Raw genomic sequence first — 16,932 nt, 5'->3', positions numbered from 1 at the left:
TCATTTTGAAAAGAGAAGAAATTACTATTTATATATATTTAAAAAATAATTTTTTCCCTTAAAAAAACACAAATAAATATATAAGTACCTACTTACTTATATAATATAATATTAAAAAATAATGATGACATAGCCAAGCATATTTTCTTACCAATCAAAACGACGAAATTCATGCATAAATGACAAATCGCATTGTATAAAAAATACCAGGCAAATCATTTTCAAGAATTATCATACATATTATACAAATGCATAGGTCAGTCCTTAGGATCGGGCAATTAAAAAAAATATTCGATCAACAAACCTTATGAAATTAATTATCGGCAGTCATTCATATCGTTATAATAGCTGCTTGTTATTTTACCTCAAACATAATCTCTAAAAATGGAAAAACGTTGAGTGATGGAGAATAATAATATGAAAGAAGAGCGGTTTAAATGCTTCCACGATCTCTGAGAATTTTGAAAACAAGGAAAAAATATTCAAAGAATAAAAGATATGCCTTCGGCTAGAAATACTGTGAAAGATAGAATATCAAGAACTCAATTGTAATTTTTAAACTTTTTAATAGAATTCTTAAAAACTAGGTAAGTACCTACCTACCTTTATTTTTTTCGAACAATATTATTTGGGAAATTTTGGCAAGCGTACGTAAAAAGGTTCGCCAACCCTGACCTATGGTATATTACAAGTAGTAGTTCGGTAAAGTGGCGAACCTGATGTTTAGGCAGTGTGTCGGACTAGTTGATATCATTGAAGCAGTATGAAAAAATATAGCGCATCGTAATGATACTGATAACATGCATCATATCAATATTATCATAAATAAATTGATAATTATTATTAATAATTACTGATTATTAGATACTTTCTACTGGAGTTTCATTTACATCACACCATTTTAATAAAAAAAAGCTTGATAGCTATTATATTAAAATATATTATTTCTCTCCTTTTTGTGCTACGTCCTTATAGGATGTCGGAATTTATTTTGGCGATCTTTTCCGTCTGTCGCTTTTCTGACTAGAAATAGAGTGCGTAGCTAAACCTCTGAGATACTCTGAGATTCTTGAGCTAGCACATTCTTCTTCTGCAAGGGAATCATTATCATTATCACTACTGATACACCAAAAGATCCTCTCCATATGGTCGAGTACAACCGTTTTTTAATTGCTTTGACCAGTCTTTGAGTAGAAAAAACTAACTATCTTGGGGCCAGCTGTATCAGATTCATCGAGCCGCTTATGAAGATTGCTTAGTCAAGAAAATCTACTTCTTATTGCAGAAATATGGCCGAATATTTAAGTTCGATAAGTTCTTTTGCTTTATTGGCTCATTTTAAAAACGCTTGATGTTTTCAAATTATATATTATGTTCAGTAAAATATAACTTAACTCTAAGTAAGTGCAGTCGGGATCCTTGGTTCATCTCGTATTGGTAGTAAAATCCGTCATTATCCGGAGATTAAAAGCTAGACTATTGCACGTGCTTGAGTTTGCCAAAATTAATGACTTCCTCGCGGATTCGACCCGCCCCCACATTTTCCTGTAAGCCGGCACCTTTACCACTAGGACAATGACCGTTAAATGGTGACTATGTGGGCTCTATACCGATCGCCACCAAAACTAGTGAGATCATTTTTGAAGCTATTTTATTTCCAAGTCCTACACCTACCAGTTTTATTGGTGACCAAGAGAATAGGTTACTGGAGCTGCAATCAGCAACACCAAAACTATCATTTTATCTAAAAAAATATGTAAAAATTGCATCTACTTACATAATTATCTGTTTGTGACTTTGATGACGATTGTACCGGTCATTTTTAGTAACGTCCACTTTACGTGATTATGTAGATTCTAGATCCCATAAGATGCAGGCCGTAAATTTTTAAAAGAATATAATTAATGATGATGATGCTTACACTGTAGTAATATTTTATTACACAAAGGTTCATTCACACTGTCGAAATTTTTGTTATTCCTAATCATATTATTATAAAAAGTAATCTTTCCTAATAATTATAGTATATAAGCAGGTTGCTTCAACTTAACAACGACTTGCATCGATATAATCCGCTCATATTACAGTTGTTATAAGCGTAATAATTCTAATGAGTTGTAGATATATTTATGTATGCATGTATTTTTATTCACCCCCACCGAAATCGGGGGTTTTAATACCTTAAAATGTCCAACTCTTAGTGGCATATCCATGGATTATCGCGGTAATTTGTATCGCAACGATACCTTCGGGCTTTCGCGAAATTGTAGTTCATCTTCTTCGCTAAGCGATGATTTCGTTCAACCAGGACCCCTTCTATGAGTAAGGAGAAATTCAAGTCACTGGTTATATTTTTAAGGTATACCTTTTCTATGAGTCTACCATACAACATGCTGCTTCAAGAGTTTGGCATGGACTGCTTATACTAACGCAGTTATTTGTATTGATGCTTTCATAAATATAGTACCTAGTTATATCCTCATATACCTCATCTATGTCGTATATATTATCTTACCGCAACGCAGATGTTGCCTAATTTCAAATGGTTCAATTGTAACCGGGTAAGGTATACGTTACGGCACCTCAATTTGCGTCTATTTGAAGCCTCGTGTGGCTCGTTCCTTACTTTTATATTCTGGAAATCTTCTCGTCTTTTGAATCAGATACTTACAATAATTTATTGTTAATCAAAAGATTTAATTTTATTTTAAAAACAGGAACATGTCAAAACTATTAAACAAGTTAATTATTACATACACAATATGTAGGTAAGTATGTATCTACGCAATCATTGATACAATGGACCAGGCCAGACCTATCAAGGTCAGCAAATACAATTTTGAATTCGTTTCGTCAAATTACGCTTAATTTTATCAAGTCGGAGATGTATAATTATTATTTTAAAATTACGATACTTAAATGATGAGATGAAATAAAAATTAGGAGGTTCGCCCACTGCATTTAACAATTAAGGAAAATTACCGATCAGATATAAAATTCATATTTTTAACGTGTTTAAAATCTATATAGTATACTAATACTAGCAAACTTACTATTATCAAAAACAGCCAAATATGAATATTAATTTAAAATGCAAACCGGCATTATTGAATTGTCAGATTTTCTGGACACATATTTCTTTTCATGACTTGGCATACTTACTAATTATTAGTTTAATAATAGAATAATTAAATTATTAAATATATAAGTATTAGAAAAAAAATCAAAAGAGTGAATCTCGGACTCACGTCCTTTACTTTCCGGATGAGATCGTTAGCTCAGAGACCAAAGCATTCACCCGAGTCCCAATACGTCCAACTTTTTTTCTAGATTTTCTTTCTAACATGTATGTTTATGAACTTTCTCAAAATAATACAATTAGTTAGGTACCTACCCATATTTATCCGAAAAGGAAGGCAGTTGGACGCCTGGATAATATCATTAAATTAACTATTTATTTTATTCAACGAATAATTCACAAGATTTAAGAATATACCATTCTAATTATTGAACATACATAATTTTGAAAAACACTTCTTAGAAAAATAATAACCTAACCTAACTTAATAAGCAAAAACCGATTGCCAATAGTAGCTTGATTTAGAGGAGCGCTGATGAGCAGGTAATAAAGGCCAATAGTTAAAATTTGTCGTAATTAGTATGTCACCTCGTAGCATAGTGGATAATACGCGGACTGGGGCGTAAACCCAAGAGATGCAGGTTCGATTCCTGCCGGATGTCTTACCTTTTTCAAAAAGATTTTTTCTATTGGTTATAATATATTTTCTCAGAAGTGTTTTTCAAAATTATATTTGTTCAATATCATTAAAGTTACTTGTCATGTGGCAAAATGATACAGTATTAAACTGATATGTGTTAACGGTGCACATGTGCATATTTTGAAACAATCGATGGAAGAATGATCCAAAAATTAATAATAGCCCATTGGGTCATTCAACTAACCGAGTAGGGTCTCCAAAAATACACAGCCAGCAAAAATTTGAAGTTGAAGGAATTGAGGGAAAAACTACCCCAAATGATGGCGACGAAAATTATTACAGTACCTTACTATTTTGTCGGCTATGATCACGCGAGCATCGTAGACGAGTCCTTATGAAAGTATAATAAATGTGAGGTCAAGAATGGAGGTTTTCAAACTATTGTTTTCTTTATTTATATTTGGTTTTTTGGAAACCCACTCATTTCAATGTCATGTGATAAACAATATTGTTTCGTTGACACATATTCACACACCAGTCTCGTAGCAATATTACATTTACAAGGAAAATACGTTCGTTTTAATCTAGCTTGTAGGAAGAATTAATACCTGTAATTTTATTGTCTCATCAATATAATCAATTTGAACCCGCTTATGAGTTTATAGTTAGATTTTGATAATTTATTATAATATAAGAGTGGGTCGATTGCTTGGGCCCCGCATCAGTGTATAGGTACTTACCTGAACTTTTAATGAGTAATGGGTCTTAGATCTATTAATACATCTATGGCCTTAGAGCTATTCACTCAACCATTAGGCCAGGTCTATGACATGGATCCAATACACACACACATTCAGAGAAAGATTAGGTTACTCTGACGAGCCAGGTAATTCAAACCAGTAGAATAAGAATGATCAGAAATCGAATGCACCACCAGCTCTCAGATTCAATTTATTTTGATGTGTCTTTATCTCACTTAGTTGGTTGACCCGCCACGCCCTCCCCCCGCTTTCTCGGGTCTCCAGGCTAGAAACATTTACCCCCCAAATCATGCTGAATACGTAGACTTCTGATTTAGGCAAAATTGAATGGTCTAAGTTAAAATTTGGTAAATTTTTCGTATGGTCTGTTAAGTACGCACGACCTTCATTCTTCTTATCAATTAAATAATTAAAATAGACTTTCTGTCTAACGAAAAAAACTTAGGTCCTAACTCGAGATGTATTAGGTACTTCTTGTGCGTTTATGTAAGTATGTGCGTGATTTTCGATCGCATGTTTACAAGATCTATCTCGCTCATATTGTGTGCGGCAGGCATATTACATGAGTGTGTGTACATGTCTGTTGAGATCTTAAATAATATTTCGGCTGAGACAGACAGACAGCGCATGCGCGGGGCGTGGGTACGTCACTGTTTTACCACGTGACATCCCAAAAAGCGATATCACAATAATTGATTTTCATGAAAATCATAATTTTCATTCATGTGTATATTAATTTATTTTGACTTCCGCTAATAGAACATGTGGATCCCTCCTTACTAACTAACTGGTCAGACCATGCTTCTACTGAATTAACTAATGATATATTTTAATGAATATAAATATGATTGTATTTAAGTACAATTATTTAATATTAAAAAAACAATTCAAGGATATAACCATAACTTATTAATGAGTAAACATTCTATTCATATCCCTACAATAACACAAATTGACATAGCAAAGAGTACATTCCTCAAAATGAGATCTATTCTTAGCATCATAAACTTTAATCAAGACCTGAGATTACAATATAATACATTATGGTTATCTGATATGTTCTCTCAATTATTCTGTCCACATCTGTTTATACCTAACTACACGCTCATATACTTAGTGAAAAATATATTATAACAGAAAACTTAAGTTTTATTTGGCATGCCGTGCACAACCACATACGTTTTCAGCCTATGGCCTAGTCATGGAGAGCTCGGACAAGCCATCGATATAAACTTTTCCTCAAAATTTTCACGAATTGATAGGGTGAATACAATGTATAACACCAAAACTAGAAAATTGCAGTACCCCAGCTACAGTGTGAAAGGCAGTAGCGTAACACGGGACATGCGTGCAGAGCAGCCGCCCCGGGCACAGCTCAGATAGGGGCGGAGAAATGGAATTTCGATGAACGTACAAGAATTAAAATTTTAAAATTTGAAGTGAAATTTCATTTTAAAATGACCAAATTATGGGGGAACGAACTTTCTTATGATTTTGATAGAAAGTAATGTTTTATCGTAAAAAAGAAAAAGAAATGTCCTTATTGGGAGAATTATTGGGGAATATTGAATAGGCTGCCGGCTGGCCACTTACTATAATTCTATTGTATGTGTATATATAGTAACACTTTGTATGTGAAACATTGCTTTATTATTTGTTTGTGAGAAACATGCTGGTGCATATAATATACCTACATTACCTACCACTTTAGAAGTGGCTATTTTGAATGTGGCAGAAGAAACACCAATCTAGCTCACTGTATCTATACGAGTAGCAATACCCATACGAGTACGTATACGATATCTATACGAGTATCATGATAACCATTTAGTTGTTTCTAATAAATATTATCACCATCCTATTTGTGTCTAAGGTCTGTCAAGTTTTCACCGATCTTCTCAATTCCATGTTCCTCACTGTCTCGTAATTCCACCGAGCCTTAATATTTTGCCAATAAAACGTAACTTAGCCCTTTGCGCCATTTTATAACCCTATCGTACCACTTCACTAGATTATCGCACTTGTCCAGCGGTCATCGTATCTTATCTCCATTTACAAGCTTATAATTTTACGCATTTTTGTCTTCCAAATAAATTATACGTGTTTCTTCTTGACCAATACGTCATGTTCACAATCCATGGGAAATATTTAATAGCGTTGTGTAATGAACTGAGATGTGCAATGATGATTGTGTCATAGGTATGACACAATAATTGAAGATCGTTAAATATGCTATCAGGATCTAAAACACTGGGAAGCAGAGGAATTCTTGAACATAATTATTATGTTCTACGTAAGCGGGCATGGATAAAAAATAAGCTATTTTTGTAACACACCATTTGTAATATTATGGTACTATTCGCAAAATTAACACTTAATCGATAAAACATAATATTAGCCTGATATTAATGTTGTGGTTCCCGGGTTCGAATCCCGGGTCTGGTGAATTCACATCTTGTTTTTCAATGTGTGTTTAGTCTCAGAGTATGGACCTTATGGGTTGAGCAAGTGGCGAACGTCAATTTCAAGTGGCGAACACTCTGTGAAAACCCATATGATTGTCGATAGGATCGAACATGGTGAATTAGTAGTATTATTACATGGTAGTAATTTCAGAATGTTGATACTGCATCTTACCGTGTAATAAACACCTGCAATGCTCAAACTAGGAACTCGAAGCGAAAAAAAACTTGATTTTGGACTAGCGTGACCTTGTAAATTGGAGATACACGATTTATAAGCCTCGCGTATGTATTAGTGAGATCGTGTATGAATTCATTTACTTTGCGCCAGTGTGGTACTGCCACCAGTGCAATTACTGTACGGATTATAAAAATCATGTAATTGTGTGAGTATTGTGAATACGTGTGTAAAATTTGGTGTTCACATGCTGAATAATGTGTTCACTAAATTTATTGGCAACCGTTGGTTTACACTTGAAAAATAATCTAAAATCTCTCAAAACACAGCAGAAAGTACCGCAGAGCATTGATAGTTAAAAAATACACCAACAATCTAGAGTAATATTATGTACTTAGTCCATAATTCACCGTAGCAAGCATAATAACATGTATTATTGGTAAATCTAATTGGTGTGTGACGTATTTGGGGAACTCCCAATATCAATGTCAGCGTCTTTCGTGATTTTATCTGTTATGTTCACTTGGCTCTATCTAAACTCTAAATGGACCGTTCAAATACGACGACACACGATTTTGGCTATTTTTAACCACCCCCATCGTCACATAACCTTTTATCCCCTGTCTATATTATGTCACATTTTGACACATCCAGGGGTCTACTGAACGTTAAAAAACAGATAAAAATAATATTTATCCTTAAATTCCCAAACCCATTATTGTGTTTTCAGATCCTTTTATATTTTTTGTTTATTTTGTGACGTCACATTTTCTCTGACCCTCCCCCCCCCCCCCCTTCTCTCCTTCATCAAAATCATTATATTATAATCAGATCGTCCCCCCCTAGAGTGTGACGTCATATGTGGACGGCCCCAAAGTCATAATACATCCTCCCATGAAACTACCATCTGGTTTTCTCCGATATTCTGTGCACCCAAAATCTTCTTGATAAATCAGTTACACTACTACGTACCCACTAACCACTTAAATTAAAACAATGTATCACTATTATATTGTTCTCTTTTAATAATTTGTTACTATTCATTGTTGCTAGAATTTCTACATTGCTACAATTCAAGTATTGGTTGTCATGTTGTCGGCCATTCGTTTAACCTTAACCAATTGGATCTATTCTTTGAATCCAAATACACAAACTTATTGATAAAAACCGCTGTTAATTTTGATCTTCAACCCGTTTGTCAATAATTAAAAAGCAAGCATTCTAGATTTTACCTTCAGTTATGTGTGCATGCATACTGATAATTTAATACCTACTTATGGAAAACTTAATTTATCAATGATTTTTTTTTAATCAAAACATTTTATATAATTTTATTAACGATCCTCTCCGGTGGGTCTATTCTATACTTATCGACTGCTAAAGTGATAAAATGATAAATATTATCAAACTTAGAGTACGTGTGTATCAAAATATTAGCACTTATTGTAATTGTTGTGATAAGTCCTAAATTTTAACAGCAGCAAGAGAGGTGCTGTTAAAATATATCATTTATTGCAACAATTACAAACATCTTATTGTATTTGTTACAATACGTGCTAATACTTTGATACAAACGTACCCTATGATAATATTTATCACTTTATCACTTTAGCGGTCGATAAGTATATAATAGACCCACTGGTTCGATCAACACGTTAGTTGGTTTATAATTTATTCACAATGTTGCTCCACATTCTTCAATTATATTTACACTATAAATATATTTATAAGTGCCTATATAAATCCAGTAAACTACGAAAATATCAATAATTGGAATTATCATCTCATTCATTTGATAAAGCTCAAACCAATAAAGGTTATCAACCGCTGGCAGAGCAGCTTTTAATGTTTGCATGACAGACTCCGACTAGACAAAATTTTGTTACTGGAAATGACCGATTCCGGTCTTTTTTATTTATTACTAGCAAATGTCTTAGTAAGTATGCGATATTCTAATTACCTATCTATCTAATAATGTAAGCAATTTTATTCGTTAACGCGTGAAGTTACAAGTAACATGTTGCCAGCCAGACCTTGGTTAACATTTTATGCGTAATACAATTTTGAAGTACTTACTTACCTAACTACGTAAGCACCTAATTGTAATGTTTTAAAGAAAAATAAATGTGTTAGGTATATAGCCGGCGATACTCAGGATCTCCATGAAGAAGATAATATTACATAAACGTGCTTAATTTATATATTATATACAAATAAATATAATACTTTTATCAGTTACTATTAAATGTTTGAAAATATGTAAGTGCCTATTTACTATTTGAAGTCGTAATAATGTTAGAATTATTATTTTTAAACCGAATTATACAAGCACTATCAGTCAATAGTCGAAATTACAGGGAAATGGTGAAAATGTTCTTATCTAAATTACTAATAAATTAAAACATGGATAAAATGTAAGACAATTTTTCTTCTACATATTATAAATATAATTATTTATTATATTAAAAGTTTATGTCTGGTAACTATTTAGATTACATGTATTTATTAAATTAAACACATTATCATTATATTGTACCTAATACTTATTCTACACTATTATTTTTACATTCCACACTATTATTAAGTATAATATGAAGAAAGAATAAATTTGCCATTAAAATATGAAGAAATTTAGAAAAACCTACTTATTCATAAAAATAAGAATACAATTTAGTTTTTATAAAACACTGTCAGTCAAAGCTGATAGGTTTGTTGAATAGGTACGGCAGATTAATAAATCAATTAATGAATTTATTAATTGAGCTAGCATTTACTTGGTAGAATTCCATTTTACAAGAAATGAAAATATAAATAATATTAAATGCTACAGGTTTTTTAAAAAAGGTTTTGTCGATAGCTATTTCGGTTGTACACCATTGTCAAGACTATTCAGATTGGCCGTTTGCCTTTGCTTAAATACTATACGTATAGATAGAGACAGAGTACATTTTCTTATTCGTTCCAACACTATTATGACTATGTAACATCAATACTTTGAAATCCCTAAGTGGGTTTTTAATGAATATCAAAATTTACAAAATTTATCGAAAGAACAATGTTCGAGTTCTTGATAATGGTGTTACAACCGAAATAGCTATCGACAAACCCCATTTTTTAAAAAAACCTGTAAAATTTAATATTATTTATATTTTCATTTCTTGTAATTAATGAATTCATGTTATTAATAAAAAAAATAATTTTGCTCTCTAACGTTTTAAGCTTAGGTTGATCGGTTGATGCGAATGATAAATTTCAAAATAAATTAAAAATGTATGCCAGACATAATATTTTTATTAAGTATCACAGTAAAAATGCAACATTAATAAAGGTATTTTTATTACGTATAAATTTACTATCACTTGGTATTAAACACTCATTTTACCAGTAGGCAGGGCCGGCTCGTGGGTTCAGCGACCCGGGCGATTGTTCGAGTGCAGATAAGTATTTAGAGATGCAAAATTTTGCAATTATTTAATTTTTTGATAAAAACTTATACATGTGCATGTATTTACATTTCATTTGGACAGAATACATAACAACATGAACATCATTGTTTTCACAGTTAAATTTTAATTACCCCGTGGGATAAGGGGGCCTGGCAAAATAATGTCGGCTACGACTCACGGGTCTCCCCTGCTAATATGAGTAGAATCTGTGCAGGTTTTTGGATCGACTTCTAGTAGGTCATTATAGCAAGAATTATATTATTTTACAACATAATCGATCGTATAAAAATCGTTTTCCTTAAAAATGGTACAAGTTTTCTTTAAGTATAACTAAAACAAGTAAAACATGACCATTTTGTTGGAAAATATCACTATAATATTAAATGCTTTAATAAGATCCGTTTATTTTATAGGATGACGTTATCTGGAACCGGTCGCATTGGTTTAACAATAAACTGTGATCATTTTTTCTTCCTTATGAACATTGATAAAAAGTTGAAATATTTTATACAATTATTAAATATACCCAACAGCAACAGAAACACTTTACCTTAAATTATTAAGTATAACTGAAGCCTTTTTAATTTCTTGTTATCTTGGTCATTGGGAAGAGCTTTATGTACATCTTCTCCACTCATGGCTGAGGATCGTGACCACATTTGAATTTCACCATCCTTTGAGCGACCAAGACTTCCCATCCTTATCGATCTTCCGCTTCTCTTAGGGGAGAATGGGTGCCCCCAGTCAGCTCTTTCACTTGGTCGACGCTCTTCCTCTGCTTCGCCTTCCCTGGAGGCCACCCAAAACTACCAGTCTCTCCAGGTTGTCCGGTCCGCGCCTGATAATATATCCAAAAAACTGCAGAATTCTTCTCAGACATATTGTCGAGAGCCGTTCCTTTATCTTCAGTCTCTGGATGATTTATGTAATACCTAAATCACATATTTTCAATTGGGGAATCGTAGTCAGGTACCTATATTGTTTACAGTTTACGTATGTACCTATGACAGGTAGGTAGTATAATTTTAGCATCATAAAGTTACTACCAAGTAATATTTTACTTCAATATCGTCATTGATTATTTTTATATAAGTACATACATGCAACAATATATTTTGCGCTTCATTAGAATATCATTAAAAACCGATAACACCAAGAAAATTGCTTTTTTATTAAGGAAATAATTGTATCACATAATATGTAGAAAATTCTAATACTGAGCTACGTTTATTATTGCTCAAAAAACACATAAATACTAAGTACCTAGTAACTATTGAGATATCTTTTTTGAAGAATTGAGAAGCACTTACTACTTTTTGTATGTTTACAGAAGACAAAAAAAAATAATACACAATAAATTTAAAGCAAATTAATGGCTACTAAATAATACAATAAAGCTCACACCTCGGATCACTTTCTCGCAATAACAATAAAAACAAACAAAAAATGTAACAGTAGCAATATAATTTGTAACAAAAAATAATTAACACAAAAAAACGATATTTTGTGCAATGCCATCCGCGACAACCTGCAAAAAGGCTAGACTTATCGTGTTGTGCACCTCTCTTTTTTATCCTGCGAAAGTGTACTTGAAGTATAGAACAGTATATTGTAAAGATTTTGGATCATTCAATATTCAATCATAATCAAAAAAAGAACCAAATCAATTAGTGCTATTTATTATTAATAAATTATTTTTAAAAATGAGTACTATTCTTAAGGCTATACTTCAGCTGAGTCATGGTCTAAAACGACCGTGACTACGCGACGCGCAGATTGTGCAAACGACACGTGACGGCAAAACATAATTTGTCATAAAAAATCAACATGCGTCCATTTAGTGTTATGTGTATTGCTATTTAAATAACAATATATTCATTGACATGTTTTGTTTTTCGAGTAAATAGTTACGTTTTTTTGTCGTCTTTACACGATTTAAGAATTAATTCCTCCGACGCCATCACAAAACAAATTGACGTCATCACAAGTCGACTATCTCTCTCCGACTGGCAAAGCAGGCGAAATTTTGTCCCACCTATTTCTGAAAATTATTTGCCGTTTCACTGAAGTATGCTCTTAAGCTTCTACTAAAGATCTCTTGAAAAATATCGTCATATATACCTATGTTCCATTCAAGTGTAAAAGCAACATCTGTAGATGTTTTTCGCTGTCACATTTTCGATTAATTTTGATCATTTGTCGTTATTGTATTGCATATAACCATATAAGTGATTGAAAATAGTACATACAAAGTGTGAAAATACAATTTATATTCTAAAAGCCTTTTTTATACCGATTATCGTTTGATATTCATTTGATCATTTGGGCAGATGCCCAATATTTAAATACACATTGTGATGAGAAGATAAGAATAATTTTATCCAGTTAGTATGTCCGAATCTGATGAGACACAAATGCACAGTTTATAACTACGATGGGTGGAAAATATAATAAAACATATATAGAATAGTGCCATGTTTATAAGTGCATCAAGGGAGATATTTACTGGATTAAGTGGACATCTATTAAATTTCAAAATTACAAATAACTATTTTTTGATACTTTACCCAAACGTAAAATTTTGGTACTTTTGGGTAGCTATTTGATAAAGTATACTATATATGTACGAAAAACGTGTCATATCAACATATTTAATTACTTAACAGGTGATAAATAATATTTATAAAATTAAGTAATGCGTCATGTCAAGCCCTACTAATAAATAATATAATAATTTATAATTTGGAAACACATAAGAACCATAGCTGTTAGAAAAAATCTTGAAATAATAATAATTATGGCCCCACATAAGCCTCTTGCCTGGATCCATCGGATTGGTATGACCTCTCCTCGATGTTTCCAATTAATTATGTATGTTATAATAAATGCTACATTCTCAAATCCTGTGAATTATTCGTTGAATAAAAAAACGTTTATAATAATTTGAGTTACTTTCAGGTCCTTTGATCATACAGTTTTAACATTCTGCTATAACAACGTAGGTACATACAGTACACATAGTAAAAACTAGAAATTAAAATTTATTCTATCATTCGCCCGCCAAAATCACACAAACACACAACTAAAAAAAACTCACACATCGAAGAAAAAAATATTGTAGATAAAATTTACACTTACACATTTAAAACAGTACGAAACAGGTTTAGTATCCATTTAGAAGAGTGGTAACTATTATTTTTTATAAGTGTGCGTACTATTTTCATGAGTGTGCGGGCATGAAGTATTTTGGTGGTTTCGCGGGCGTAATACTTAATAGTATGATGTCATCATTATCATGATGATCATGAGGCATTAGCATCATGCACTGGCACAGACGGCATCACGATGTTGCAGTTTGATCTCTTAAATTTCGTGTAAATTGCGATTATATTTTTTTTACGCTGCGAATTTACACATATGATATTGCCGATGGACGATGGTGCCGCTAATGCCCATTTGTACCTACATAATATTTAATTCTAAATTTAAATTATTAATAAATAACTATGAAAATTACACTCGTTACGTAAAAAATAATGGAATTTCTGCTCCACGATAGAGGATAAAGAAGTCTCTGTAGAACACTAGTTTTATTAAATACCATATGAATGTTCTCTATATTAATTTATTTAAAATTTGACTAAACTAAGCACACTGTACTTTTTACATACCTACACTGAGTGCAATATCAATCCACGGACGATTCGCACAAAAATAGCTAAGTTACTTAGGAAAGCGCACGAATGAACTAATTGTTTGGATCAGAATGTTTATATTATATTATATTTTGTACCAACTCAATAAGTTGCAGGTATTACTCGGGACAGAATAATTAATACTTGCAACCGTAAAAAAAATACTAAACTAAATAAATATTAGAGAAAATCGCTCAGATTTTTTGCGACTTCGTACAGTAATTGAAGCTGTTACTCGATAAGGGGTCTATTATAAAACAACCAAAATTTTACAGGAGAGAGGAAACACTTTAATCATTGACATTAATTGCCTTAAAAATCATAGGTAGGTAGGTACTGACTATAAATCACTGAAATTCTTCTTGTTTATTTTGTTTTCCTACCTCCTGCAAAAATTTAGTTTTTGTATAATATAGACTCCTTTTCGAGGGACGCCTTCAATCAGTTTAACGTATTTTATCATTATTGTCAGTTTGCAAACGGAATTACTTAGGTTCTTAGGCTGACAGGGCTCTAGCCAGGGGGCCCGGTGTGGTGAGTCGACCAGATAAGTGAGATAAACACACATCACAAATTTGTTTTAACAATAATTAAAGTGTTGGTGATGCGATGCAATTTTTTATTGTGTGTCTAAAGTGTCCAAGTGGGTTTAAGTACCTACTAAAATATACTAAATACCCATAATTTTACCGTGAACACCATTTGGAAAACGCTCTTGTAGGGCGTCATACTGCCTTTATTTTAGTGATAGGTAGGGGGGGGCGACAAACATCCTAGCCTGGGGGCCCGCTTCATTATGTAGGGGGCATGGCTCTTTGTATAGGTACTTTGAAAGCTGTAATCGTATATTTTTTTGACAACGACGATATTTGCATAACTATATAAAAATACATTGTGTATCTAGGTACCTGTTAAACGTGAACATTTATTTTTATAATTTCTGTAAAAACCATTTCATATAGTAAACATTATTATACGCATCCGGTAATGTAAATGTACCAAAAACCCAAAAAGACAATTAAACACCTTTAATATTTAATTAAATCAACGCATGAGGCTTGAGACAAATTTGATATAGGTACCTACTAGTATGATAATGATAACATTATTACGACCCTTTCGAAAATGTATCTAATAATTTTATCTATGTTGAAAGTTAGATACTTTTGTTATTTTTACTTTCATTTCAATTACACAACACTAACTAAAATTATAAATAATACATGTAAAAACTCGGGTTAAAAAATTATACTTAATATTTTATTTTTTCTCTTCAGCACCTTCAATCAATATTGAATTAGTTAGCCGGTATTGTTTTGAAACGTAATTTATTGTTTCAAACTCCGATGAATTATTGCGATAATCAATCTTATAGACGTGCTATGGCAAAGCACAAAAGTATTTTATAATAGTTACGTAATGCATACATTTTAATATTATCAATTCTTATTATAGAATTCTTCGTGAGTCTATATCGAGTGGTTAGTACATAAACATACTAGCTTTGGTTGAATTGTTTAAACCCGCAAGCACTTGCTAAAACCACGATTGCAAGATTTATTCTGGGGTAGGTGAAATTTATTCACACACTTTATTCTTCTGGTAGGTTTTCTGATGGCTGAGGACTATGCTTTGAGTTGCCTCATCTCCACCTGCCATGCTTATGTAGCCGCGGTTTGTGCACGGCCGCTTTCCAAGATGCTATAAATGTGTCAGAATGCAAAGATTTTAGTGCCACACTACCTTGTCCCAAAGTGATATTGCACGGGACTGATGTAGCAACCATGCACCTTAGTGCTTAAAGAAAGAGTTTTAGAAAATAAAAAGAATCTTGACTTGCTCTGCTGTCATTTATCTTTAATTAAGTGTCTTCTGTACCCTTGTACTGAAACTCTGCCGAAACAGAGAACTCAGGAGCTGAAAGTGATGAATCGAAGGAGGATCGGAATTATTCCGTCCTCCATATGACGCAGCAAATTTTGTATATGTATCATATTTTCTGCGAACGAAACTTCTCACACTTCATGCCCCTCTATCTCTATCCAGGACTGGGAGGAAATGCTGTCAGCCTACCAGCCGCATCACGCCTGCAGTCTGCTACCCCAAATGCCACCCAAAACGACCAAAACCAAAAGTTTCTGTGAATTGGTTCGTTCTGTTAGTTAAATGCCCTATCCATGAAATTAATAATTGATTTCGACTCGATTTTTCAAAGGCTATATAGCATTATGCTCTCTCCAATTCAATGGCTACAATTCATGAAGTACTCCATTGTCTTACGAATATTGTAAATAATGTTTATTTTCTTATCTTTATTCCTAAGATACTACACCATTCTTCAACTGGTGTACCGCAACATGACATAGGCACCGTGATTGTACCACAAAAATTTGATCAACCAAAGATATTGATTTACCATTAAAAAGCACTTATTATTATAATTCACTGTTATATTCATGAATTTGTTTTTTTTTTTAATATTTCATTCAATTCAAAATTTACTTTTGCCAACATTTAAACTATAAAAATGAATCATTTAATCAAAGACCTGATTCACCTGATATCAGCTCACTTTTTTGTTTGACCCACGCGAAATACATGTTTGCGTAGCGTTGTTTTTTTTATTTCCATACAGATTGATAACGTGAACATATTTTTGTGTCGTAGAACT

The sequence above is a fragment of the Rhyacophila brunnea genome, unplaced genomic scaffold (assembly GCF_057557595.1).
Source record: "Rhyacophila brunnea isolate RB1 unplaced genomic scaffold, BYU_Rbru_1.0 scaffold_4, whole genome shotgun sequence".
Classification (NCBI taxonomy): Eukaryota; Metazoa; Arthropoda; class Insecta; order Trichoptera; family Rhyacophilidae; genus Rhyacophila; species Rhyacophila brunnea.
Note: the sequence above shows the minus strand (reverse complement) of the source record.